A 27,369-nucleotide genomic window follows, 5' to 3' on the forward strand; every position below is an offset into this window, starting at 1 on the left:
TCCCCCAGAGGATGAGCACAGATGTGAGCCACACCGAATCCCTAATATTCGGAGTATTGAAACCCAGCCTCATACCTGAGATAAAACAAGGAGCACTGCACCACCACCAGGCAGGTGGTCAGTATGGACACAGACAGGATGAAGGCAGGGATCTGAGAGAAGCTTGAGACAAACAAGACAAGATTGTTCGATCTTCTGTGAGGGCTTCCTGAATAGCATCAGGTGCAAACTCCCCTCTCTAGGAAGAGAGCAGACCAACACAATTTTTTACCCTCCCATTAGCATGGCCAAATTTCTGCAAGGAGCAGAGTGCACACATTGGAGGTTTGAGGTGCTTACAAGCAGCCTCACTCACCTGCACTCTGCAGGTGCCTTTTTTAATGTGGTAAGCGTGATTGTGAGCCAAAGCAGCGGCAGGCCTCCACCAGAAGACCAGCACAAATCCCCCACATGCATCAGGTCTACTGATCAGTAGTACTTTAGCTCTAATGGAAATAGGACCAGATACAGGATATCCCAACATAAAAAAGACATAGAGACCTAGACAAAATGCCAAGACAGAGGAATTCATCCCAAAAAGGAGAACAAGAAGAGGTCATAGCCAAGGAGCTAATCAAAATGGATGTAGGTAATATGCCTGAACCAAAATTTAAAACAACAATCATAAGGATACTACCTGGGATTGAGAAAAGCATAGAAGAAACCAGAGAGACACTTACCATAGAAATAAAAGACCTAAAAATTAGTCAGGCCGAAATAAAAATTCTAAATCTGAGATGCGAAACTGAATGTATGTAATGAGAACAATGATGGAAGAAGCAGAGGAATGAGTAAGTAATATAGAAGATAAAATTAAGGAAAATAATGAAACTGAAAAGAAAAGGGAAAGAAAAAATATTTGGGAATGAATGTAGATTTAGGGAATTCAGCAACTCCATAAAGCATAATAACATTCATATCATAGGAGTCCCAGAAGAAAAAGAGAGGGAAAAGGGGACAGAAAGTTTATTTCAGCAAATTATAGCTGAAAACTTCCCTAATCTGGGGAAAGAAACAGACGTCCATAATCCAGGAGGCACAGAGAATTCATATCAAAATCAACAAATGCAGGCCAAGACCAAGACATATTGTAATAAAATTTGCAACCAAGACATATTGTAGTAAAATTTGCAAAATACAGAGATAAAGAAAGAATCCTGAAAGCAACAAGGGAAAAGAAATCCCTAACCTACAAGGGAAGACAAATTAAGTTAGTAACAGATCTAGCCACAGAAACCGGCAGGCCAGAAGAAAGTGATGATGATATATTCAATGTGCTGAATGGGAAAAATATACAGCCAAAAATACTTTATCCAGGAAGGCTGTCATTCAGAATAGAAGAGAGACAAAGAATTTCCTAAACAAACAAAAACTAAAGGAGTTTGTGACCACTAAACCAGCCCTGCAAGAAATATTAAAGGGAACTCTTTCAGTGGTAAAGGAAGATCAAAAGCAACAAAGACTAGAAAGGAACAGACAAAATCTCCACAAACAACAACTTACAGGTAATACAATGGCACTAAATTCATATCTATCAATAATCACTCTGAATGCAAGTAGACCAAGTGCTTTAATTGAAAGACAGAGGGGAACAGAATGGATTAAAAAAACCAAGACCCATCTACATACTGCCTACAAGAGACTCATTTTAGACCTAAAGACACCTCCATATTGAATTTGAGGGGATGCAGAACCATCTATCATACTAATGGACATCAAAAGAAACCCAGAGTAGCCATACTTATATCAGACAAACTAGATTTTAAAACCAAGGACTGTAACAAGAGATGAAGAAGGGCACCGTATCAAAATAAAAGGGTCTATCCAGCAAGAAGATCTAATAATCATAAATATCTATGATTAAGAGCAACCAAATATATAAATCATCTAAGAACAAACATAAAGAAACACATGGATAACAATACAATAATAGTAGGGGACATTAACACCCCACTGACAGCAATGGGCAGGTCTTCTAAGCAGAAAATCAACAAGGAAACAATGACTTTGAATGACACGCTGGACCAGATGGACTTAACGGATATATTCAGAACATCTCATCCTAAAACAGGAGAATACACATTCTTTTAAAGTGCACATGGGACATTCTCCACAATAGCTCACATACTGGTCATAAGTCAAGCCTCAACAAATACAAAAAGATTGAGATCATGCCATGCATATTTTCAAACAACAATGCTATGAAACTTGAAGTCAACCACAAGAAAAAATTTGGAAAGACCACAAATATATGGAGGTTAAAGAACATCCCACTAAAGTATGAAAGGATTAATCAGGAAATTAAAGAAGAAATTTTAAAAATACATGGAAGCAAATGAAAATGAAAACACAACAGTCCAGAACCTTTGGGATGCAGCAAAGGCACTCATAAGAGGGAAGTATATAGCAATAGAGGCCTACCTCAAGAAGCAAGAAGTCTCAAATACACAATCTAACCTTACACCTAAAGGTACTAGAAAAGGAACAGCAAATAAAGCCTAAAAGCAGTTCTAACTAAGAACTTGTTCCTTGAAAGAATTAATAAAATTGATAAACCAATAGCCAGACTTATCAAAAAGAAAAGAGAAAGGACACAAATAAATAAAATCACCAGTAAAAGAGGAGAGATCACAACCAACACCACATAAATACAAACAATTATAAGAGAATATTATGAAAAATATATGCCAACAAATTGCATAATCTGGAAGAAATTGATAAATTCCTAGAAACATATAAACTACCAAAACTGAAACAGGAATAAATAGAAAATTTGAACAGACCCATAACCAGCAAAGAAATTGAAACAGTAATCAAAACTCTTCCAACCAACAAAAGTCCAGGGCCAACTGGCTTCCCAGGGGAATTCTACCAGACATTTAAAGAAGAGTTAATACCTCTTCTTCTCAAACTGATCCAAAAAATAGAAATGGAAGGAAAATTTCCAAACTCATTCCACAAGGCCAGCATTACCTTGATTCCAAAACCAAAGACCCCACTGAAAAGGAGAATTACAGGCCAATACCCCTGATGAACATGGATGCACAAATTCTCAGTAAAATACTGGTGAATTAAGTGGGATTTATTCCTACAAGGCTACAAGGGTGGTTCAATATTCACAAATCAGTGTCATATACCACATTAATAAAAGGAAGGATAAGAACCACATGATCCTCTCAATGGATGCAGAAAAAGCATTTCACAAAGTACAGCACCTTCAACAAAGTAGGGATAAAACGAACACACTTCAACATCATAAAGGCCATATAAGAAACACCCACAGCTAGTATCATCTTCAATGGGGAAAAAATGAGAGTTTTTTCTCTATGGTCAGGAACAATACAGGGAGATTCACTCTCACCATTGTTATTTAACATAGTACTGGTAGTCCTACCCTTAGCAATCAGACAACAAAAACAAGTAAAATCACCTAAGTCAGCAAGGAAAAAGTCAAACTGTCATTATTCGCAGATGATATGATACTCTACGTAGAAAACCCAAAAGACTCAACCAAAAAATTTCTAGAATGATACACAAATTCAAAAAAGTTGCAGGATATACATTAACATACAGAAACATGTTGCATATCTATACACCAATAATGAAGCAACAGAAAGAGAAACCAAGGAATCAATCACATTTACAATTGCACCAAAAAACCATTAGATATCTAAAAATAAACCTAACCAAAGAGGTAAAGGATCTGTTCTCTAACAACCATAGAACACTTGTGAAAGAAATTGAAGATGACACAAAGAAACGGAAAAATATTCCAATATTCCACACTCAGGTATTGGAAGAACTGATATTGTTAAAATGTCTATACTACCCAAAGCAATCTATACATTTAAAGCAATCCCTATCAAAACACCACCAGCATTTTTCACAGAATGAGAACAAACATTCCTAACATTTGTATAGAACCACAAAATACCCCAAACAGCCAAAGCAATCTTGAAAAAGAAAAGCAAAGCTGGAGGCATAACAATTCCCGACTTCAAGCTATAAAGCTATAGTCATCAAGATAGTATGGTACTGGCACAAAAATAGACACATAGATCAATGGAACAGAATAGCAAACCCAGAAATGAACCAAAAGTATATGGCCAACTTATCTTCGACAAACCAGGAAAGAATATCCATTGGGAAGAAGATAGTCTCTTCAACAAATGGTGTTGGGAAACCTGGACAGCAACATGCAGAAGAATGAAACTGGACCACTTTCTTATACCAAACACAAAAATAAATTCAAAATGAATGAAGGACCTAAATGTGAGACAGTAACCAATCAAAATCCTAGAGGAGAATACACACTGCAACCTCTTTGACCTCAGCTGTCACACTTCTTACTAGACACATCTCCAGAGGCAAGGGAAACAATAGCAAAAATGAACTATTGGGACTTCATCAAGATAAAGATTCTGCACAGCAAAGGAAACCACCAACAAAACTAAAAGGCAACCTATGAATGGGAGAAGATATTTGCAAATGAGATATCTGATAAATGGTTCGTATCCAAAATCTATAAAGAACTTATCAAACTCAACACCCAAAAACAAATAATCCAGTTAAGAAATGGGCAGAAGACATGAATAGACATTTTTCCAAAGATGACATCAAGAGGGCCAACAGACACATGAAAAGATGCTCAACATCACTCATCATCAGGGAAATAGAAAGAACAGCTACTCTGAGTTACCACCTGACACCGGTCAGAACCACCAAAATTAATAACACAGGAAACAACAATTGTTGGCAAGGATGTGGAGAAAGGGGAACCCTCTTACACTGTTGGTGGGAATGCAAACCGGTGCAGCAACTGAGGAAAACAGTATGGAGTATATGTATATACGACAGACTATTACTCAGCCATCTAAAATAATGAAATCTTGCCATTTCCAATGATGTAGATGGAGCTATAGTGTATTCACTTACCAGTCAGTCAGAGAAAGACAAATACCATATGATTTCACTCATATGTGGAATTTAAGAAACAAAACAGATGAACAAAGGGGAAGGAGGCAGAAAAGAGAGGGAGAAAACCATTAAAGCCTCTTAACTATAGAGAACAAACTGAGGATTGATGGAGGGGAGGTGGGCAGAGGGTGCACTCAGTGGGTGATGGGTATTAAGGACGACACTTGTTGTGTTGAGCCTGGGTTTTATACGTAAGTGATGAATCATAAATTCTACTCCTGAAACTAATATGACACTTTATGTTAACTAACTTGAATAAATAATAATTTGAAAAAAATAGTTACAAGTCATGAAAACACTTTCAGTTTCCTCAACAACCTTAGCAAGTTACAGAAAATGTCAGTAAATATTTAAATGCCACCATATGAATTTACATTTAAGATTAAATTCAGACTTACATGAAACTGATTTGTATGAAGAGTTAAATCTTTTTAGAAAAATTGTTCTGCAAAAAATATCAGTTTAAATGTGCTAAAATCTAATTTATTAGATATTATCCCAATGTTGTCATTGCCTAGGTAATACTCATAACAGTTGCATCATGAGAAAGATCCTTCTCAAACATAAAAATAGCAAAACTCATTTGCAATTTTCCATTTGCCAAGAGCAACTGACATCATTTTCAAATATAGCAATTGAAAATTAAGTGGCTAAGTGTATATATTTTAATGATCTTAATGACCTAATAAATGAATTTACAGAAAAGTGAGCCAGAAAAATATTTTGATGGGTCAAGATATCACATTAATAAAATATTATCATTTATTGTAGTATATAAAATAGTTATACAAAAAAAAATTTTTTTTGCAATTTGCAAGGTTATGCTATCAACCATGTGTTATTATTGCCCCATTACAGTTTTTAAAAACATTTTTTAATTTAAATTCAATTAATTAAAATATAATGTATTATTGGTTTCAGAGGTACAGGCCTATGATTCATCAGTCTTATATAACACCCAGTGTGCATTACATCACATGCCCTCCTTAATGTCCATCACCCAGTTACCCCATCCCTCCAGCAACCCTCAGTTTGTTTCCTAAGATTAAAAGTTTCTTATGGTTTGTCTCCCTCTCTGGTTTCATCTTGTTTTATTTTTTCCTCACTTCCCCTATGATCCTCTGCTTTGTTTCTTAAATTCCACAAATCAGTGAGATCATATGATAATTATCTTTCTCTGATTGGCTTATTTCACTTAGCATAATACCCTCTAGTTCCATCCATGCCATTGCAAATGGCAAGATTTCATATATTTTTGGTAGCTGAGTAAGATTCCATTGCATATAGGCACCATATCTTCTTTACCATTCATCTGTCGATGGACATCTGGGCTCTTTCCATAGCTTGGCTATTGTGGACATTGCCGTTATAAACATCGGGGTGCCCCTTTGGATCACTACATTTGTATCTTTGGGGTAAATACCCATTAGTGCAATTGCTGGGTAGTAGAGTAGCTCCTTTTAAGGAAAAACATTTCATAGTTTAGTACCTTTACACTTTTTTCTTGCTTTTGAAAAGGGGACCCCACATTTTCATTTGCACTAAGCCCTACAAATTGTGTAGGCCACACTTATTACAAGTATTACCATGGATAAAGAGAAACAAAGAGAATCTTAGCCATTCTCCAAATAAATTTTTATTTTTAATAAATACCACAGTAAACAAATGAAGCAATGGTATTATAGAAATTATTGCCTTTGTCTACTCAAGGTATTTTCACAGCCCATTTCTTATAAAAATGAGTGAACATGTGACCCAGACTGAAACCATTACAGTAACCAAATTGTATGACCCCAGTGATTGGCACAGGATGAATATGCCATCCTTTCATGTAAGCAAAGTCTTTCCTCAGGATTTTTCAGCTGTAGGTGGTGGTGAAATGTCTTTCTTACCTCTAGTGAAGGAACTGTGAAGATATAAAACATTATAAGGATATGACCCTAGAGGTGTCAGAAGCTATTTTTTTCTGTCAAGTATAGAAGCCCAGGAAAAAGAAACATAATTAAAGAAGCCAAAGGGAAGCTGAAGCTCGAGTCTGGCGCCTTAGACCCCTTGGCCATCCTGACACACCTAAAAATGGAGCTACCCTACAATGCAGCAATTGTACTACTGGGTATTTACTCCAAAGATACAGATGTAGTGCAAAGAAAGGGGTGCACCTGCACCCCAATGTTAATAGCAGCAATGTCCACAATAGTCAAACTGTGGAAGGAGCTGAGATGCTCTTCAACAGATGACTGGGTAAAGAAGATGTGGTCCATATGTACAATGGAATATTACTCAGCCATCAGAAAGGACGAATATCCACCGTTTGCACTGACATGGATGGAACTGGAGAGGATTAAGCTAAGTCAAATAAGTCAAGCAGAGAAAGACAATTATCATATGGTTTCACTCATATGTGGAACATAAGGAATAGCACAGAGGATCATAGGGGAAGGGAGTGAAAACTGAAGGGGGGGGAAATCAGAGAGGGAAACAAACCATGAGAGACTCTGGACTTCAAGAAACAAACCAAGGGTTTCAGAGGGGAGGAGGGTGGAAGGATGGGGTAGCCAGGTGATGGGTATTAAGAAGGGCACGTGTTGTGATGAGCAGTGGCTAACTTAATATAATTTTTTAAAAACCTGGCATGTGATGGACACTTAATTAACTAGCTGTATTGCTGCTCTCCACACCCCCACCTCCAATTAGTCTTATTTAGAGGTGATATATTAGGGTACTTAAAAGATTGGGATTTTGAGGGGTGCCTGAGTGGCTCAGTCTCTTAAGCATCTGCCCTTGGCTCAAATCATGATGCCAGGGCCCGTGTGGAGCCCCATGTGAAACCCCTTGTCCAGCCCCTTATTGATCCCCACATCAAGCCTCATACCAGGCTCCTCCTCAGGGAGTCTCTTTCTCCTTCTCCCTCTGCCTCTCCCCCAGCTCATGCTCTGTTTCCCTCTCTCTCTCAAATAAATAAATAAAATCTTTTTTTAAAAAATGGTTGGGATCTTGAGACAAAAGGGACCTGATCAAGTTTCTGTTCTGGTACTTATGGACTCTATTACTACTAGAAAGTTTCATAATTTTTTTGTGCTTTACTTTCCTTATCTCACAGGATTTGGTGTAAGGACTAAATGTAGTGTTGCAATGTAAAGCACTTAGCCTATATTTTGCAGCGTAATAAATTTTAAATTTTGTTTTTTTTCCTAATCCAAAGTTAAAATAAAGTCTAAGAAATACCAGCAGGTGATTAAATAATCAAAACAGTGTGATCTGTAATAAATAAAAGGCACACAGAATGCTATAATAGTGCACTGTCATAATTAAATAAATGAGAAAGGCTTACAGACAGCACTTTTTTTTACTTTACCACTAAGTATCTTTATTTAATTCTGTTTTGACATTAATATTGATATCACAACCACATTATTTGTAAGCACCTAGTTTATGAAACTTGCATGGTTCATATGTTATCAAAATTAAAATAAATTACAAAGTAAACTGTTAATTCTATAGTTGAGCTTAATAAGGAACACCCATTGCAATCTCCTTTTTTTTCCCTATTTGCCTCCTTTTGAGAATAACTCTACCCAAACTTCTTTTGGGGATTAATATTATTTAAGTCTGAATGTGAATTTAGAAGTATTCAATGGATTAATCTAAGTATCTTGTTAATTTGTAGTAATTGCCTTAACTTTTTTCTATTCTAGTTTTTAAGAGATTTGAATAGCAAAGTAGCATGCATTGATTAAATTTCTAAATTGACAAAGGCTATTAATTTGGGAAGCATACATTTTATGCAAAATATGGTGTCACACATCCTACTTATTTCAGTGTAGGATGAGCCAGTATGGCGATCAAGATGCATACAGATCAGATACCAGCTTCAGCCCTATAATATATTTTTGGAAAGAAAGAGTTGCTTTCAGATGCTGAATTTCAGGTACTCTTCATGAACATTTTGAATAGTTGCTCAGTTATAGTGCATTTATTTAATGTCTACAAATATTGTACATATTTTGGCTTGCCAAAGACTTCTTTTGTTTCATAACATTTCCTTAGTATAAGTCAGGGGTCTGCAAACTGCAGCCCATGGCCCAAATCCAGCCTGCAATCTATTTTGTGAATAAAGGTTTTTTGGAACACATCCACTCACTCCCAAATGTTTATGTACCAGCTGCTTCATTGGCTTTATAATGACAACAGAGTTGTGACACACAGGAGGGCCCTTTATAGAAAATGTTTGCTGACCTCTGGTAGAAATAATTCAAACTATTACATCATTTCTCTGACATCATGAATCTGCCCCTTTCCACTGGAAGCTTCACTAAGCCAAATTTGACTCAAGGGCTTCTTTCAACTATGGTAGCATAGTTTCACTTTCTTTTCTCGGTCAAATTTGTTTAGTATAGACCCATTGGTCACATCTAATAACCATATATTCATTCCATGCCTAACTGTTCTATTTGAGGTTTCCTAGACTTCTTCTAAACAATTTTAGGGGTCTCCTTTTAATCCTTACTATTCTAAACCTCTCATACATTACACTTAGGATCACCTCACCAAGAAAGAAGTCTTCTCTCATTGCTTGGGTCTGATATATGATAAAACCCTACTTCTCGTAACTATGGGTACTTTTCTCTAGCTCTTACTCCTCTCACTCTCTGTGAATTTTCTCCTTGGCCCTCCTCAAGTGTCATGCTATGTATATTCATAAAAAATTTCATTTAGTCTCATTATTTTAATCACATCTATGACTGCTGACTCCAAAAAAGAACACCAACAAAAATCTGTTGGTCAAACAAAGCTGAATATATTACTTGTTGTAATAAGGGGAAATACTACTTTAACAGGGTTTTGGTGGTGTCTTGGAAGGGGAAAGTCAAAGGCAGATGTTTATAAAGTTTGAGAGTTTGATTTAAGGTATCTCTTTCAAAGCAGGAACCTGATTAGAATTGGACAAAATTCGTGATATAGATTTTTAAATGTATGGATTGGTGGATACAGCAAGGCAAGAGTTTTAAAGTAAGTCTTGTTGAGTAATCATTTGATAAACTGAGCAATTCTCCCACTGAGTGATCTGAGAATGGGGATATTTATTCTGATGAATAACCTTTCATCTTGAGAAGAGCTGCTACCTGAGTCAGCTTACTGTTTAGACAGATAACTTCTCAGAAAGTTCCTGAAACAAAGTTATTTGCAACTTTATCTTCCTAGGCAAGAATTTTCCAGAAAGTAATGTTAATACTGACATCCTTATTTCTTGATCCTGTTCAACAGTATGCCTGCAGGAAATTTGTTTTCACTTCTATTCCAATAACTATGTAAACATCATTTACAAAATGGTCCATTTACTCTGGTTCCCTACCATACCTACCAGCTCTTATTCCTAGTTTCCTTTCTTTTTCGACTATTTCACCCATCCCTCCACCCTCTCCCCTATGGCAACCACCAGTTTATTCTCTCATAGTTGTTTTATTCTTTTGTATTTGAGTCTGTTTTGGGGGGGTGAAGGTGTTCATTTGTTTTGTTTTTTAGACTTAACATAAAAGTGAAATCATGTGGTATTTGTCTTTTCCATCTGACTTATTTTACTTAGCATAATACCCTCTAAGTCCAACCATGTTGTCGCAAATGGCAAGATCTCATTCTTTTCTTATAACTGAGCAATATTCCATTGTATATATATACCAAAACTTTTTTATCCATTCTTCTATCAATGAACACTTATGTTGCTTCCATATTTTGGCAATTGCAAATAATACTGCTGTAAATATATGGGTAATATATCTTTTTCAAATTAGTGTTCTCATTTTCTTTGGGTAAATACTGAGTAGTGGAATTACTAAATCATATGGCATTTCTATTTTTCATTTTTTAAAGAAAAAAATACTCCATACTGTTTTTCATAGTGGTTGTACTAATTAACATTCCCACCAACAGTGCATAAGAGTTCTTTTTTCTCCACATCATCATCAACTCTTGTTATTTCATGTCTTTTTTATTCTAGCCATTCTGACTGGTGCAAGGTGATATCTCATTGTGGTTTTGATTTGCATTTCCCTGATAATGAGTGATCTTTTTATATGTCTGTTGGCCATCTGTATGTCTTCTTTGGAAAAATGTCTGTTCAAGTCTTCTGCCCATTCTTAATTAGATTATTTATTTTTGGGGTGTTAAGTTTGATAATCTCTTCATATGTTTTGGAAACTAACCCTTTATTGGATATATCATTTGCAAATATCTTCTCCCATTCCATAAGTTACATCTTAGTTTTGTTGATTGTTTCCTTTACTGAGCAGAAGTGTTTTATATTTTGATGAAGTCCCAATAATTTTTTTTGCTCTTGTTTCCATTACCTCAGGAGGCCTATCTAGAAAAAAAGTTGCTCCAGCCAATGTCAGAGAAGTTACTGTCTGTGTTCTCTTCTAGGATTTTTATGGTTTCAGATCTCACATTTAGGTCCTTAAATCCATTTTGAGTTTATTTTGTGTATGGTATAAGAAAGTGGTCTAGTTTCATTCTTTTGAAAGTTGTTGTCCAGTTTTCCCAACACCATTTGTTGAGGAGACTGTCTTTTTCCCACTGCATATTCTTACCCTCTTTGTTAAAGATTAATTGACCATATAATTGTGGGTTTATTTCTGGGCTCTCTATTCTGTTCTATTGATCCGTGTATGTTTTTGTACCAGTAGCATACTGTTTTGATTACTATAGCTTTGTACTTTATCTTGAAATCTGGGATTGTGGTAACTCCAGTTTTTTTCTTTTTCCCAAGATTGCTTTGTCAATTCAGGGTCTTTTATGGTTCCATACAAATTTTAGGATTATTCTAGTTCTGTGGAAAATACTATTGGTATTTTAATAGGGACTACATTGAATCTGTAGATTTCTTTGGGCAGTATGGACATTTTAATAATATTAATTCTTCCAATCCATGAACATATTATATCTTTCCATTTGTTTGTGTTGCCTTCCGTTTCTTTAATCAATGTCTTATAGTTTTCGGAATACAGGGCTTTCTTTTAAAAAAAATGTGTTATTTAAATCAGAGAGAGAGAGAGCATGAGAGAGAGAGATCACATGCAGTGGGGAGGGTTAGAGGGAGAAGCAGGCTCCCCACTGAGCAGGGAGCCTGATGAGGGACTTGATCCCAGGATCCTGGGATCATGACCTGAGCCGAAGGCAGACTCTTAACCAACTGAGCCACCCAGGTGCCCAAGTACAAGGCTTTCACTTCTTTAGTTAAATTTATTCCCAGGTATTTCATTATTTTTGGTGCAATAGTAAATGGGATTGTTTATTAATTTTTTTTCTGCTACTTCATTATTAACATCTATAAATGCAACCAATTTCTGTATAATTTTGTGTCCTGCAACTTTACTGAATCCATTTATTAGTTCTAATAATTTTTTGGTGGGGTCTTTTGGATTTTCTAAAAATAGTATCATGTCATCTATGTCATCTGTAAATAGTGACAGTTTTATTTCTTCCTTACGAATTTCAATGCTTTTTATTTATTTTTAATTAATTAATTTTTTGTCTGATGGCTGCAGCTAAGACTTCCAGTATTATGTTGAATAAAAGTGGTGAGAGTGGATATCCTTATTGTTCTTGATCTTAAAGGACAAGTTTTCAGTTTTTTACCGTTGAATATAGTGTCAGCTGTGTTTTTTTTTATATAGGACCTTTATTATGTTGAGGTATGTTCCCCCTAAATACACTTTGTAGAGAGTTTTTATCATAAATGGATGTTGAATTTTGTCAAATTTTTTTTCTGCCTCTAATTAAATTATCATATGATTTTTATCCATATGGCTAATGTGATGTATCACATTGATTGATTTGAGGGTATTGAACCTCCTTGCATCTCTGGAATAAATCCCACTTGATTTATTTTGCTGAGAATTTTTGCATCTATGTTCATCAGGCATAGTGGCTTATAGTTTTCTTTTTTTGTAGTGTCTGTCTGGTTTTGGTATCAGGGTAATGCTGGCCTCATAGAACACATTTGGAAGTTTTCTTTTTTTTCTATTTTTTTGGAATAGTTTGAGAAGAATAGGTGTTAGCTCTTCTTTAAATGTTAAGAAAGTCATTAAGAAGACAGACTGCATTTATAGTACTGTACTTTAAACAATCCACATATAAATGGACCCACACAGTTCAAACCTGTGTTTCTCAAGGGTCAACTGCATAAGGAAAATCTCCATTTGCAAGGGTGTGTCCCCTTCTATAACAGGAAGAGAATATGATTTAATCTCCAGAAACTCTTATCAATGGAGAAGCAATGATCTCAGTCTGTATAACAATTATACCCTTGTTTACTGTGCTTTTCCTGCTAACCCTCCATAACCGGCTTCCCCACCTCCCAATATTTTCTTTTGTCTTTAGCTGGAGATGGTATTTAAGGTGGAAGCTTGGGCTATTTCAAGGACGTACTCAGTTTTCCTGTGTATCTTCCACTTATACATGAGGTATACATGCATGAAAGGCTCACTCTGAAACAAATGCAGTTACATTCTTCCACCCTAAGTGGCAGGATGTGGAAGCCTTGTTGTGGTAGCAAGTGGTAAAATTTTCAAGGAAGAGGAGATGCAGGGTCAGTAAGCTACAGCTGTGAAGCACTGTGTTTAGAATATAATTTTGGGCTTGCCAGTTTTCATCATCTCATTCATATAAAGAAGGTTAGTCTTCTTGCACTATTCTTAACCAATCAAATATCTTAGTACTGTTATGTTTTCTAATCAAAATTATTTTTAACATTTCTTGTACAAATCAGACAATCCTAAGGTGACGGTTTCATTTAAGATACTTCACCTGTTAATTAGCTAACCTCCAAGTGTTGCTATAGATAAAGACACTTCATATGGTAGTTAGTCACCCCTAGGAATTTAATTAGAATTACATTTTATAATTAATTATAAAATTATAATTTTATGTTTATATATTAATTATATATTATATATAATATATTATATTACTTATACAGTCCTAAAGTATTTTAAAGTAAACACTCAGACAATGTAACCCAGCAACTCCTGCAGTCCTATATATATATATATATATATATATATATATAAGCAACAACAAAGCCCTTCTCACCCTCCATAACCTTGCTGCCAGAATGTGGGAGAACTACATTTTATAGAGAAGTGGAATACACCCAGCTTGACTCTTGGCTCTGCTTTTGATGTATAATTTAGTATTTATGTCCATTGCCCCCACTACAGTTCCAAACACAGTACTATTATCTCCTTTTCTGAATTGCCACAGCACTTCTGGATCTCTTATAAGATCCTTAAGGCAAGGTCCAGTATGTCTTGATTACTGCTCTGTTCACGGCTCCTAGAAAAGTTTCTGATGAATGAATGTATCAGTGAATGAACACATTAATGAATAAGCTGAGTGATCTCAGGCTATTACTGAATCTCTCTGGGCCTCTGAAGTTTCCTTATATAGAGAACAGGAATAGGAATAGTGCTTACTTTACACTATTAATTCAATATCCTTAATTCAAGTGCACTTTACATTATGCTACCACATTAATTTTCTTGAAACACTATTTTACACAACCCTACCACTGACGGCACTTACCACAACACTGTGCATAATTATCTCTTTTCTTGTCTGATTTTCCCACTGGATTGTGAACTTGTTGAAGGCTGAGACTTGACATTTTGAATTGTATTCCTAGATCTAACACTGTGAAAAGCACATGGGAAGTCTCAATGAAAGTTTGTTGAATGAATAAATCTGCCTGAGCCGTTGAAATTGTTAAAACAAACCTAACCACAATTGCCCTCAAATATCTGAGTACCAAATTTAATGTTATTCTTACTCCCAAAGTTTGCCCACTCTGAAGATTTCCACTCTATTATTAAATTGTATCATGTTAGAAGTTAGCTTCTCATAGGAAATGAATTCCTCAGAGTAAGTTAACTGAGCCAGTTGATTTGTGGTTATGTGTACAAAGGCAAATGAAATAGAAAGTTGAGTAATTGTTCTGTCAATTCAGTCAATATTGACAGCCATTCTAAAGTACCCACACAGTTTACTTTTTACTTAAACGGTACAGATAAGTTTCTCAAATTTAAAAAGAATGACCCTGAATTTGTTCCCCATATGACATAAAACTGGTTGCTGTGAAATGGAAAATTAGAACTCATGCAAAGATACTAGTACAAGGGTACTGTTCTGTAAGCATCAGAAAGAAGTAGCTTTAAAGTGCTTTTCCCTGTTAGACAGCTGCACGGCATGAGTCTTGAAGAGAAAACCAATGGGGACTGTACAGCTTTCAAGGGAGGGTACCAAAGAGTTGGAATTTCTATTTCAACCAAAACTCATTATTTACAATTCCACACCAACAAACATGCTTAACCCTTCTTTAGAAACCTTTGTCCTACAAGTAAAAAGATAAAATTACTAGAGCCATGACATTTCCAATTGTTCTGGCATTATTCTAAAATAAACAGAGATCTTTAAATTTTGAATTTTGAATTTTTTAAGTACAAAAGAATTTGAAAAAAATTTACATTTCCAATTCTAGTTCTAACATACTAAAATCATTTTCTCTCCATTCTTATCTTCGTATTATATTTGCTCAAAATCTGAAAATTATTCCAAGGGGTATAATTTATTTTACCTTATTTTAAGTTGATTTATATTGTTAATCAGTTCCACCATTCATTAAAATTATTGAATTGATTCAAATATTAAAGCATATGTGATAATCAAATGTCATTTGTTAGTAAAAGTTGAATTTTGCTGGGAGATTAAGTTGATCTAGTTACAATTGAGCCCTGAATTTAATGCTAATCTTCCTGAATTCAAATAAAGTGAACATTATGGGGTTATATAGTGCTTACCTTCTATAAAAGGCACCAAACGTATTTGTTTGCAGAGACAAATGTTACTGGCATTAAATTATTACATAAATATGTACATGAATGTTTGAAGAACATGACATAAACACGGAGGTTATGACTGGTATTGAATTCTACTTTGATTTGATAGAAGATATTGTAATATTTTCCATGTGGTCATTTCTTATACAGACTCAAAAGTAAAATGTAAAGTCATGGCAGAAAGTTGTGATCCAGTATAAGTGTTGTTGCTAGAAAAAAAACAGAAATTTAAATTCCACTGGGATAATCTCCAGTTCCTTCTGCAATAGTACTGCCCAGTCCCAGCAGTATCACAAATATACTCTTCCCTCCTCTTCATTGAGTGTCCTGTCAAGTCTTCAAATCCTATAGCCCTAGCTGACCCTGGGCCAAAACCACCCAACTAATTTGCTCCTAGATCCCTGACTAACAGAAATCACAAGATAATAAATGTTTGTTGTTTAAAAGCTATAAGTTTTATGGTTGTTATACAATGGTAGACAACCAGCATGCAGAAAAAGGAAATATTATTGGATGCAAATGAGCAGATTTCAATAAAGTAAATCTTTAACGAAAGGCCAACATTTAAAAATGTTATTCTCTGGGCTGCTGGCTGGCTCAGTCAGCAAAACATGCAACTCTTGATCTTGGGGTTGTGAGTTTGGGCCCCATGTTGGGTGTGGAGATTACTTAAAAATAAAATCTTTTAAAAAAAAGACAGAAATTAAAAATAAAATAAAATTAAAATGTTATTCTCATTACTAAATCATTGTTATGATCAAATGGAAACTGACATCTAGCCTCCCATAATGTAATTCTGTGGAGTCATAAATGAATCCACAAAATTAGCTTTGAAAATGACAATTTTGTGCCTGATGCATATGCCTGTGTGGTATATTTATGTATGTTTGTATACACTATAATAATTATAATATTGAAACAGTCTCATTAAATTTTCTCTGTAGAATATTGTTAGTGCCAAGCACAATGCCTGGCACAAATTATGAGCACATATTATAATGTTACATTGAAATTGGTGGAAGTTGATAATAATGCCGACACTTATCAAGAATTTAAAAATTTGTATTTTATGCTTGCTGGAGGGAAACATGGCATAGTTCAGTGATTCTCAAATTTGTATATACAGCAGAATCTATTAAAAAGCTTGTTTACAATTCAGATTCTCAAAAAAAAAAAAGAATTCATATTCTCAAACCCCAGGCCTAGGGATTTGTTTTGATATGTTGGAGGGAGCCATGTGATTTGTATTTTTAACAAGTACCTTTAGGTGATTCTGATGTAGATGGTCAGTATTTAATATTGTATTTTGGACATGTACTTAAGTGTAGCTCAGATGTTACCAGGTCCCCTTTAATATCCAAACAAAATGCCTCAAGCTCCCATCCTCTCTACAGTGGAAATTTGTCACCATAGCCCAGCCTGCAATATTTCCAATGGCTTCTTAAATATGATACCAAAAACACAGACAACCAAAGAAAAAATAGATAAATTGGACTTCACCAAATTTAAAAATGTTTGAGAAAGTGAAAAGACAACCCACAGAATAGGACAAACATTTGCAAATCGTATATTTGATAAGGGTCTAGAATCCAGAATATAGAAAAATTCTTACAACTCAACAATAGAAAGACGAATACCCCAATTTAAAAGGGACAAAAGATCTGAACAGACATTTCTGCAAAGATATATGAGTGGCCAATAAGCACATGAAATAATATTCAACATCATTAATCATAAGGGAAATGCAAATCAAAACCATAATATCACTTCACACCCACTGGGATGGCATAATCAAAAAGACAGACAAAAACAAGTGTTGGTGAGGAAGTAAAGAAATTGGAATCCTCATATAGTGCTGGTAGTAATATAAAATGGTGCATACACTTTGAAAAAGTTTCAGGGTTTCCCAATAAATTTAACATAGAAGTACTATATGACCCAGAAATTCTGCTCTTGGAGCATACCTGAAATAATTGAAAACAGATGTTCAAATAAAAACTTGTAAACAAATATTCATAGCAGCACTCACAATAGCCAAACGTGGACACAACCCAAATGTCTATCAATAGCTAAGTGGATAAACACAAGGTGGTATATCCATACAATAGAATATTATTCGGTCATGAAAATAAATGAAGTAATGATTGATGCTCCGTCATAAATGGAAACATTATACTAAATGAAAGAAGCCAGACACAGACACAGACACCCCTACATTGTGTGATTCCATTTATATGAAATGTCCAGAATAGGACAATTCATAGTGGCAGAAAGTAGATTTGTAGTAGGGTCTGGGGGATATGGGAATGGGGAGTGACTACTAATGGATATGGAGTTCCTCCTTGGAATGATGAAAATGTTCTGGAATTATGTAATGGTGATCAGTGCATAACTTTGTAAATATAGTAAAAAACACTGAACTGTATGCTTTAAAATAATTTTTATAGTATGTGAATTATATCTCAATAAAACTTTTATTTAAAAGTTTTCATTTAGGAGCCCCTGGGTGGCTCAGTCGGTTAAGTGTCTGCCTTCGGCTCAGGTCATGATCCCAGGATTCTGGGATCAAGCCCCATGTTGGGCTCTCTGCTCAATGGGGAGCCTGCTTCTCTCTCTCCCTCTCCCTCTGCTTGCCGCTCTGCCTACTTGAGCTCTCTCTCTTTCTTTTTTTCTTTCTTTTTTTTAAGATTTTATTTATTTGACAGAGATAGAGACAGCCAGCGAGAGAGGGAACACAAGCAGAGGGAGTGGGAGAGGAAGAAGCGGGCTTCCCAGCAGAGGATCCTGATGTGGGGCTTGATCCCAGAATGCCAGGATCACGCACTGAGCCAAAGGCAGACGCCCAACGACTGAGCCACCCAGGTGCCCCTCTTTCTCTCTTTCTGTCAAATAAATAAATAAAATCTTTAAAAAAACCTTTAAAATAAAAAAATTTAAAAAAATTAATAAAACATTTCAAGTATTTAAATGAGTATTTCAGACTATAAGGCACATCATTGCAGTTGTGTTGTGAGAGAAAGCATTTGCTAATATGAGAGCTAGTATCAAAGTTTTCTCCTTTCTTCATTCAACATTTTATCAGGTATCATTTAGTTGGGAACAAAAAAAATCTGACCAGCAGTGATATAAATAGCAATATTTTATTATATTTCATAACTAGAAGTCTGGAATCAAGCTGTCCCGAGCTGATTTTGGACTTTGGTGATATCACAGTACTACTGCTAGGTTGATAGCACTTCAATTCACTTGGCCATTCTTTTGTAATCAAAAGATTGTTGCCACAGTTCCAAATACCACATCCTTACACCAATATCTGAAAAATGACAAAAGTCAAAAAGGAATTTTTTCTTACTCAGTTCTCACCTTTTTTTTTTTTTTAGCAATAGTAACCTTTTCCAGGAAACCCCCATCAGACTTCTTTTACTTCCAAGAATTACGTAACATGCCTACACCTCGACCAATCACTAGCAAAGCAAAGGGTAACTTAAAACAACCATGATTCATTCCCTGGGGCTGGGAATGAATTTAAGGTTTTGTGTTGGTAAATAAGTGGAAGATGCCTGCCACACGGCAGCCGAAATACTTTGCCACAATATCACTGGTCTCAGAAGGGCACAATAATTCTTAATAACTTTGAATATATTACTGACTTCCTGCTACTTTACAAGAAATTCCATGTTGTCAGAGGAAAAAAACAAAACACATTCAAAGTTGCTCTACATAGATGACCCAAGTGTTTGAGGTATAAAATTAACTTCTTTCCATAAAAATTACTACTGATTTTCCCTGATTATTCTAATTTTTATTGATCTCTCCTTCCTATGGTTTCCCTCAACATGAATAACCTCTACCAAGGGGTAAATCCAAATGTTGTGGGAAATGAACTTATATACAATTTGGGAAACTATCTTTAAGAAAATTAATATATAATTAAGTTCAAAAGTGAACATTTGTTTAGAATTAGGAAATAAATCACAACAAATTACACATTTCAAGTGACTGACAAATACCACAAACATTACAAAAATCAAGAAAAATAACACATTTTACTACTTATCTGCCTGACATACTCATTCATTTTTTTGGATGCATCATCTTGATCATATCTTCATATGACTAGTATTTATAAATTGTATTGTCTAGAGAAGGAATAGAAATTTAGTTTTTCTTTTACACAGTTGATCCAACTTGGTGGTTTTTCTAATATTATTAATAAATATGCATAAAACATGTGACTACACACAGATGTATTCAATGTTTATAATACTGTTATAGATTAAGTGTCCTACAAACAGAAATTGTGATAAATTATATTTCATATAATTTCCATCAAAAATGAAAAGAAATATATGATCTGTTTATAATCAAATTGTCAAGAATATTTCTGATAGGAAAGAACATTTGACTAGACTCTGGTGAGAACTAAATCCTCCGCTACTAATTTTATATGTTTAATGTTTGGAAGACTTCTACATAAACAGGCTTCTGGCTTCACACATTTCAAACCTTGCTTATTCTTTATTTCTTTCATATTTCTAGTGCCAGGAGCCACGTTCATATCACAACACACCTCCAACTTTGCATCTTTATGTTGTAGGCATAGGAAGTGATAGGAGTATTTCTGCAAGCCACTATTATCCTGGGGCAGCTAGTAATAACTATAAATAAAAGTAACTGTGAACCACATAGATAAATCCTACTAAAGCCAAACTAAATAATTTCCAACTCAACTCCCCCTTAGCCAGATCCTTAATGTGTCTGCAACTACTCCAATCCCAATCTATACAAGGCAAAGGAGGGTGGGGAAAAAAGGTGAAATGTGGAAATGGCTTTGGAACTGGGTAATGGGTAGAGACTCAAAGAGTTTTGAGGTGCATGCTAGAAAAAGCCTATATTTTTCTATCAAGAGACCGTTGGTAGAAATATGGACATTAAGGGCAATTCTAGTGAGGACTCAGAAGGAAAAGAGGAGAGCTATGTAGAATGCTTCTATAATTGTAGAGATATACATATAGCATCATTAACAGAATGTTGGTAGAAATGTGAATGGTGAATATTAAAGGTGCTTCTATCGAATCTCAGGTAGAAATGAAGAATATGCTATTGGAAACTTAAGGAAAGGTGATCCTTGTCATAGAGTGGTAAAGAACTTGGACAAATTGTGTTCTAGTGTTTCATGGAAGGTATAATTTGTAAGTGATGAACTTGGATATTTAGCTGAGAAGATTTGTATGCAAAGTGTTGAAGGCATGGCTTGGTTTCTTCTTGCTACTTACAGTAAATTGTGAGAAAAGGGAGAAAATTTGAAGAAAGGACTATTAAGCAAAAAGGAACCCAAACCTGAAGATTTAGAAAATTCTCAGCCTATCTATATTGCAAAAAATGAGAAAGCATGTTATGAAGAAAACATCAAGGGTATATCAGAACAACTATTTGCTAAAGAGATTATACTGTATTACTTAAGGATTCAATCAACCAACCATTTCAGAAGAAACTGGAAATAGAGATAGAGTTATACCAGTAGAAATTCTGCCAGCTTGGCCTGAAGAGGACTGGGAAGGGATGAAATGAAAGAAGGCTGTCAGACTTCTGGGATTCTGCAGGATGGTTCAATAGAGCTAACTGCCTGCAAATAAGCTTTATCTTTCAAGTAAAGGGAAGAATTACCCTGAAAGCATTTCAGAGGTCAGCAGGGCTGCCACTGCTACCATGGGGACAAGGGGGCACAAGCCTGGGGACAGAGACTTCTCCTCTGTCCCAGAGGAGTCAGGAAAACACCCAGAGCTGAGGGGGCAGGACCATCTCCCAGAGCCAAAGGAGTGTGCCTGCTACACTGCTGGACCAGGAGGTAGAGTATCAAAACCAAAGATCATCCTTGAGCCTTAAAATCTAATGGCATTTACCTGCTAGGTTTTAGACTTGATAACCCATAATCTTTTTCTTGTTTTCAATCTCTTCCTTTTGGAATGGGAATGTCTATCCTATGCTTGTCCCACTGATGTATTCTGGAAGCAGATAACTTGTCTGGTTTCATAGGTTCACAGCTGGAGAGGATTTAGCCTCAGAATGCATGAAACCTGGAGTCTCACCCATATCTGATTTAGATGAGATTTAAATAAGACTTTGGAGTTAGAGTCAATGTTGGCATAGGTTAAGACTTTTGTGGCTGTTGGGATGGGGTGAATATAATTTGTATGTGGTAAGGACATGAATTTGGGGGGCTAGAGGACAGAGCATTGTGGACTGAATTGTGTCTCCCCTGAATTCCTATGTTGAAGTCCTAACCCACCAGTTAACTGAGAATGCGACTGTATTTGGAGATAAGGTCTTAAAGAAATTGTTAAATAAAAATGAGGTTTTATGGTTGGTATATATGATTGGTATCTTTATAAAAAGAAGAGATTAGGACAAAGATACATACTATATGAAAACACAAGGAGAAGATGGCTATCTACAAGGGAAGGAGAGAGGCCTCAGAAGAAACCAAACCTGCTAACACCTTGGGCTCAGACTACTATCCTCCAGAATTGTGAGAAAATAAATTTCTGTTAAGTCGTCAGTCTGTGGTACTTTGTTATGGCAGCCCCAGCAAACCATCCCCGTAGGACCTTGCAAAAGACCCATTCCAATGAGGGTCTCTGAAGCTGAAGTTTTATTAGCTTTATGATATACAATCTCTATACCTCACAATTTATCACTTAATTTCACTCTATCTTATATCATTCATTAACTGTTCTATCCAATTCTATTGTAAATGCCTCGAGGACACAGACAGTTTTCTGAGTTTTCAATATCCACTGCATGCTTGTCTTATCCCTCTTATGTCCCAAGATAGTACTGAACACAGGAAACACTTAACAGTTAACTTTTATTGATTTACTCATCACACCTACATGTAATCTCACCTGGAATTCTTAAAGGATTATTGAAGAGAAAGCATTTGCCATCTCCCTAAGATTGACTTCTCTAAAGTCATGGTTATTGTAGTACAGTTTTGTCATTCAATACTTTTGTTAAAAGCCAGTGTAATTTTAGTATACTGGTAAATACTATCATAGGCTGGAATTATGATATATAAAATTCTAAATACCAGGTCTCAAATAAATATCTATTAATAACTAAAAATAAGAAAACTAATTTATGTCTAGGACACATATAAATGTCATGAAAAGAGAACCTTGGTAAGCGACCAAATGAGTATCAAGAATCATTAACTTCATGTTTGTTGCAGCCAGGGCCTACTCAAATTAATAAATCGTTAATATAGTTTCCCAAGAGTGTTATACCCACTATACCCCCCTCCTGGAATCATAATCTAAAAAGTGTCTGTATATATGCAAAATCCTAGTTTCACTTTTTCATATTTTACAATTCTGGTGAATGTGTGTAAATAAAAATTGCATTTAGAAAAGTAAACTAATGCCTGTTTAAATCTAAAAAGAGCTACAAACATCCTAAATTCTATCCATTTGTAATGTATTGCTCCAAATTCTGTTCTTTTTATCAATGGACTCTTAAAATTGGTTTGATTTCTATTTGCTCTTCTTAAAAATTGCTGTTAATTTAATTATTTTCCTGGTTAATAATGTAATAAGCTTTACTATCATAATTCATTAAAAGAAAGCACTCGGGGCTGGAAAACACAATTACTATTATTTTCATAATGATTTACTTGGTTCTACTGATTGTTTCCTAGGTGTTGTCTTGAAAATAGAGTTTAGGATACCTAAATCCACACTCAAACTTCTGACTTTTCAAGGCAATCCCCAGACATTCTTATCAATCAATCAATCAATCAACCAACCAATAAAATCCCGCATCTGAGCAAGCCAGTTTTCTTCTTAAATGGAAGCTTTACCTGTGAGATACATGGAAAAATGCCAGACGTGGCCCTGGTGAAAGAGTAATAAAAAAGAAAGGAAGAAAGAAAGAAAGAAAAAGAAAGAAAGAAAGAAAGAAAGAAAGAAAGAAAGAAAGAAAGAAAGAAAGAAAGAAAGAAAGAAGGAAAATCCCAGCAGGTCTCATCCAGGAGGAGGAATAAAAAATTAAATAAGTCCTATATTATCTAAGGTTTTACAATGTAAGGAAAAATTATAACTAAATATTATAATGTAAGAAAAAAGCTGTTAAACTGGATTTTCAAAAATCCAGAAGTAGAATGAAATGTACAATGAAGACATCTTAGTCAATAAGAAGCAGAATGTTTAAAGCATATCCATGTAAACTGTCTACTTTTCGGTCATGGGTCAATGTTTCATATGTAATAAAATATCAAAGCTCGTGGGCATCTTGACAAAATGGTTACAGTGTTGCTTGCTTATTTAACCAACAACATGTCACTGTTGGTGGTTTCAGCTAATAACCCTAAAAGGCAAAAAGTCTTGCTTCTGTTTAAACTGCCATACTGAAGGCTAAAAAATGTGTTTTATAATGGACTTCTGCCTTGATTATCATCATCATTATAAAAAAGGGTAGGTAATGAATGTATTTTCTAGGTTGAGTCCCATGATATGAAATGCTGAAATAATAAATTATACTTTCATAGAATCATAAGACAAGTAAAATATATAGGTGTTCTAATTGTCCAACCACAGTTTGGTTATTGACTAGAGTTCCATTAATTAAATCTGTCTTTAAAAATAATATATATTCATTATAGAAAATCGAGAAAACAGAAACATTTAAGGCTAATACTCTATATACAGCTGTATCTCATTTTTTCTCATACGTTGCATGTCTTATACATTTTCCCATGTACTTAATAATTCTTTATAAACATCATTTTCAGAGTTTTATTTTAATGGTAACTTACAATAATGGGCTAAATAAAAGGTTACACTTCAAAATATATTAGACATATTTTAAACTAAATATATTCTGTCAAGAAAGAATATATGTAAGCAGAGACTGTTATTTGTTGTTTATTGGACAATGCTACATTTTTTAACAATTATCTTTTTTAGTGGTTCATTTACTTGCTTTCTCATTTATGAAAATGAATAACCATGTCTGAATAAATATGTCTAAAACACAAAAGAAAGCATGTCATTAATACTTCCTCAGAAGAACTTTTAATTCGGACTTCCCCTAATTGATAATTGTAGCTTCTGGTTAAATTGATGTAAACATACAATAATTCAAATACTCAGCCACATGACTTTTTATCACCCTAAAATATGTCTTCCCTAATTAAGGAACTCATTAAGCTAAAGTTTAAGGTAGCATATATTCTCAGTACTTCCCTAAACTTAGGTCAGTCACTTGGTTTTATTTTAGGCAGCGTCTATTCTGAGATTTTCCAGACCATTATTTTAAATGTTATTAAAAGACTATAACAAATTAGTGAACTCTCTGCCTGTGAACCTGTCCAAAGTCTTTACCAATAATTAAGAAAAATATCCTACTTTTCTCTTGATGTGGTTTCCTTAGAATAGAGAATAGTCAGAATCTTGAGATTATTTTTAACAAATCAATTTCTAAAGAGAGAAAGAACAGGTGGCTTAAAGAAAGAATTTTAACTTATGAAAGTGACTAAATCTTTCCAAATCCATAAATAGTATCCAGTCCTCCAGTTGTTCAATTCTTAAAATTTAAGTGCTTTTGGCTATAAAAATATTGCATCTAATAATTTTGAAGTATGCTTTCAGTAATGCATTTTTTATTTAAAAAATGTCTTAACACTGAGAATGTCATCTTGAACTATGGAACTTTTCTATATTTAATTTTATTTGGTGCCATGGGCTATGAGGAAAAGATTTTAGTGAACTAAGGGCTAATAATAACTTCACTTTAACCTTAATTATTTTTCTTTATTTCTTTGTTCTTTTTTTATTAGCTAATCATAATTGAGTGCCCTTTAAATCAGGACTCCAATGACACTTTGTTTCCAATTAACAGTAAAAACCTTCTTTGATCCTTTGACTTTTTTATGAGATGAATTTATATTTTCCAGATTAACATGCATGACAACATAATTCTCTATACTCGTTAATATTCAACTTTGCTGCTTTAATGAGAGAAACCAGGAGAAATGTAATGTCATCTGCTTATCTAAAGCATTAGTAACTTTTGGTAATATAAAGAGACCAAAAACGCTTTTAAATAATAATAGCCAACATTAATTGAGCACTTGCTATATGTCAGACACTGTTCTAATCGTCCATTATGTAGTAACTCATTTAATACTCAAAAAAGCCTTATGAGATAGGAACTACAGACTAGTGAACACAAATAAATATGCCTAACCTACTTTTAGATTTAGTCTTTTATTTATTTCATGATTCTATGTTACCACTAAAATGAAACTCTGAAAGAGAACAAACTGGTTCTCTCTTTGGCGACCTGGCTGAGCAGGAGGCACAATCGCTGTGGTCAACATCTGCCACAAGGACTGAAAGGTTTGGCGGAAGGAGCCCAAGATCCAGGACATCTACCTGAGACTGTTAGACAAGCTGTACAGGTTTCTGGCCAGACGAACCAACTCCACCTTTAGCCAAATTGTGTTGTTCATGAGTCTCACTAACCAGCCACCTCTGCCCCTTTCCTGGATGATCCAGAAGATGAAGCTGCCTGTCCAGGAAGACAAAACAGCTGTGGTTGTAGGGACTATAACCCACGATGTGCATGTCCAGGAGGTGCCCAAACTGAAGGTGCATGTGCTACCGGTGGGCAGCCATGCCCTGGGCAGCATCCTCAGAGCTGGAGGCAAGAACCTCACCTTTGACCAGCTGACCCCGGACTCCCTCAAGGGCTGTGACACTGTCTTGCTCTCTAGTCCACACAAGGGCCTAGAATATACAGGCATTTTGGCAAGGCCCCAGGAACCCGCCCAGCCACATCAAACCCTACCTGCCTAGGAGGGGTGGGAAGGTGGCCCATGCCAGAGAGCGCAGAGCCAGCCTGGACTAGAAAAACTAACCCCAGATCCTGATTTGTTATTAAAAAGATTTTAGATGCTGAAAAAAAAAAAGAAAGAAAAGAACAAACTGATGATTGTCAGAGAGGAGTGGGGGGGGCTTGGGTGAAATAGATCAAGGGGATTAAGAGGCATAATCTTCCAGTTATAAAATAAATAAGACATGGGGATGTAATGTACAGCATAGGGGATATAGTCAACATAGGGGATTTTGTAACAACTTGGTACAGTGACAGATGGTAACTAGACTTACTATGGCAGCAATTCCATAATGTTATAGATATCAAGTCACTGTACACCTGAAATTAATACAACATTACATTGCAATTATTATTCAACGAAGAAAGAAACTCTGAAAATGATGTTTAAAACTAATATTTAATGACATGGAAAAGTGCATATGATCTAATGCTTAAACTCCACCTACAGTGTTATATTGGTTCTGTTTTACACAGATATATATTCGTGTATATATAACGAGAAGTACACCAAATATTCATAGTGTTCCCTCCAGATAATTCAATTTCAGGTGGATTTTCATCTTCTTTA

The 27,369-nt window shown here is 35.1% G+C and overlaps 1 pseudogene; it reads left to right on the top strand.

The window, feature by feature from the left end:
- The first annotated feature begins 19,347 nt into the window (after positions 1 to 19,347).
- Positions 19,348 to 26,813, top strand: LOC148106845 (large ribosomal subunit protein eL18 pseudogene; annotated as a pseudogene).
- The last annotated feature ends 556 nt before the right edge of the window (positions 26,814 to 27,369 follow it).

Source organism: Ursus americanus, chromosome X (genome assembly GCF_024610735.1).
Source record: "Ursus americanus isolate L20-20 chromosome X, mUrsAme1.1.p, whole genome shotgun sequence".
In the NCBI taxonomy this organism is placed as follows: domain Eukaryota; kingdom Metazoa; phylum Chordata; class Mammalia; order Carnivora; family Ursidae; genus Ursus; species Ursus americanus.